The sequence below is a fragment of the Belonocnema kinseyi genome, chromosome 1 (assembly GCF_010883055.1).
Source record: "Belonocnema kinseyi isolate 2016_QV_RU_SX_M_011 chromosome 1, B_treatae_v1, whole genome shotgun sequence".
NCBI classification, from domain to species: Eukaryota; Metazoa; Arthropoda; class Insecta; order Hymenoptera; family Cynipidae; genus Belonocnema; species Belonocnema kinseyi.
This window is the reverse complement of record NC_046657.1, coordinates 101,713,351-101,716,735: the sequence shown is the minus strand read 5'-3', so window position 1 is coordinate 101,716,735 and position 3,385 is coordinate 101,713,351.

Here is a 3,385-nt window from a genome sequence, read left to right as displayed (position 1 = left end):
ATCCCTTCCACACACTACTCCTTTCCCCTACCGAGCGAGTCACGCCTACCCCGAAAGGGAAATGGCTTAATGGTGTAATAATAATAATAATAATAATAATAACAAAAGACAGAGCCTCGGTGGCTCAGTTGGTTAGACACTCGGACTTCACCTCAGAGGTCCGGGGTTCGATCCCTGAGCCGGTACCTCTAGAAATTTTTCAATGTACCTTTACCGAGGTTCTGGTGGTTCGGAACCCACCTTAAGCTGTAGGTCCCCCCATCGTGTACTTGACTGCAACTCAATCCGTCAATGCTGGGGTAAAAACCAGGCTATGTCCAATATGTCTGGGCAGACTGCTCTCATCACATCACTTGATTGCATTATAAAAATGCGTCCGTGACTGATGATATATACCGGGACAGTCCCGTGCAAATTGATCAAATAAAAAAAAATCCAACTCTAACCAAAAATGTCTTCGACATGTTGGGCAGTATAAGCCTGTGACAACATTTCAACTCAGAAATGTTTTTATAATAATAGAAACCATCAAAAGGTCTATCAAAATGTATCTTGTTACAAGGAACAACCCTTTGAGTCACAATAGTGTTATATTCCAAATATTAAAAAAGTCTTCCTGTAAAGAATTTTTAAAAATTTATAAGTCGGTATTAGCAGATCATAAAAGATCGTCGAAAGTTTGACAATAGGTAAATCGATGCGTCTTGGAAACGCCTAGAAATCAAACATAAAATTTGCATACTACCGTAAAAATGGGGGAATAAGGTACTTAAAACCGTTTTTTGAGAAAAATTGAAACCCTTTTTAATAATTCTATTTTTTATTTCTTGATGTCGCATTATATTTAAATATCTCCAAAGTAGATTTGAACAATTTGTGTCATACGATTCCAGCTATTTCGCATTATTAATTAAGCCTCAAGTCAACTCGACGTTTCGAGTTTTACTAACATTCCGGCTCTACTATCAGTACATTTAAAACTGAGTTAAATCGCTTCATCGCAAGCAACTATTTTAAGCCGACTTAAATTTATTTGAAATAGCTTTGAATTAAATTTAAATTACTTTTAATTCACCTTGAAACCCCCGAAATCGTGCATAATTCACCATGAAATCATTGTAATCACTCAGAATTTACCGTGCAATTACTGCAATCATTCTGATTTAACAGTGCAATCACTGCAACCTCTCGCAATTAAACGTAAAATCACAGCAATAACTGGAAATTCACTCTGCAATCACTGTAATAACTCGGAATTTACCACAAAATCACTGAAATCACTCAGAATTGACCTTGCAAATACTCGAGATGACTGCATTCACTTTCAATCACTTGCAATCATGCAATCGGTGTACAACAGAATTTGGAGTTATGTACCCCTCGGTTGTTTCCTTTTAATACTTAAAGTACAGTCATTTTAAAAATAATTTATTTATATTTGCAGTTGACAAAATAAAAATGTTTTTTATCAAAAATTTTTCAATTTCAAACGATTTTAATTTTTAATTGTTTAAGTATTCAAGACTGCATTTTAAAATTCTTGTAATTAAAAATGAAAACTTAAAATGGGAGATTTTTCACGAAGAAGGTTTTCGAATTACGCATTATAAACTGAATTATGTCATAATTGAAAAATATAAAAATTCGACTAATTATTTTTAAAACTATTGAAATCGAACTTGGACAATCTTTTCTTTTACCATAAATACTTATAAAATTCCTGGTTTTCCAGTCCAGGGGCCAGACCGAAAATGCATTTTTTTACCAAAAGGATTGAATTTTCAAACAAAACAACTCAATTTTCTAAAAAAATTGAAAACCTACATTTTCAGTAAAAAATTGCATTAAAAAAAAAGAATAAATTTTCAACAACATAAAATTTTTAAGCAAAGGACTAAATTTTAACTTTCAACCAACAAAACTAAATTTCTATCAAAAAAGGTAAACTTTCGACACAAAATGGAATACTTCAATTTTGTACTAAAGAAATGAATTTTCTACTAAAAAAGTTTATACTAAAAATCATGAAACTTCAAACAAATTTTGAATTTTAAAATAAATCTTCAACCTAATATTTACATTCTTAACCAAAGAACTGAATTTTCAGCCAAAAAGGTGAATCAGTTACGAAGAAGATTAATATTCTACCAGAAAAAGTTAAAGATGCAACAAAATACAGTAATTTTCAAACAAGAAAGATTTTCAGTCAATAATTTAAAAAATCTTATCCAAATTGTTCAATTTTAAAATCAAAAGACATTTTTGACAAAGAAGTTGAATTTACAGCTTAAGAAAATGCATTTTCTGTCAAATTAATTTACTTTTAAGCCCAAGTAAGATGAGTTTTCAAGAAAATAAGTGCATTTTTAACTAAAAAAAGATAAATTAAAAAAAAAATGGAATAGCTACTCTTTCAGTCGCTAAAATCCTTTTTAAACAAAGCGAAAAATGAATGTTCAAGAAAATATCTATAATTGAAAACGAAGAACTGCATTTTTAACTAAAAGGGTTAAATTTCAACCAAAGAAATGAATCTTCAACGACCAAATTTTGAAATTACAAGACAAAAGACGAATTTTTGACAAAAACGTTGAATATACAACACACAAAAATGCATGTTAAATATAAAAAAATGAGTTTCCAACCCAAAAAAGACGATTTTTTAACAAAATAAGTGAAATTTCAGCTTAAAAAGATAAATGGCAAAAATGGAATAATTAAACTTTCAGTAAAAAAAATCCTTTTAAAAAAATGTAACAAAATAGTTATATTCGTAACTACAGAAATCCATTTTTTTGTAAAAGGATGAATCTTCAACCAAAAAAATGAACTTTTAGCCAAATAGTTGAACTTTAAACCCAAAAGATGCAATTTTTACTAACAAAGACAAATTTTCAACAAAATGAAGATGAGTATATATCTATCCAAAAAGATGAAATTTCGACAAACAATAGAATAACTAAACTTTCAGTTTGAAACAAAAGTAATTTCCAATAAAAAGATTAAACTAATTAATTTGCAACAACAAATTTCAACAAAATAGTTATAATTTGCACCAAAAAAAGGTTTTTCAGTCGCTATTCACGAATAGAGACAATATTGAAAATTAAATCAATTTGTTATATTGGGACAAAAATCCTGGATCAAAATAAAAATATACAGGATGATTCTCACAGGAACTGATATAAATAGCATTTACATTCCAGATGTTTCCTTTGAATAATAGATCTTTCATTTGTCTCAGTTTTTTTTCATGCACATAAATTTTACATTTTTCTTACTCTAACATTAAAAAAAAATTGATATGAAAATAAAAAAAAGGTTTAAAAATGAACAGTTTTTTTCTAAAGATTATATTTGTACGTTTGGCAAACCTTTAATTTAG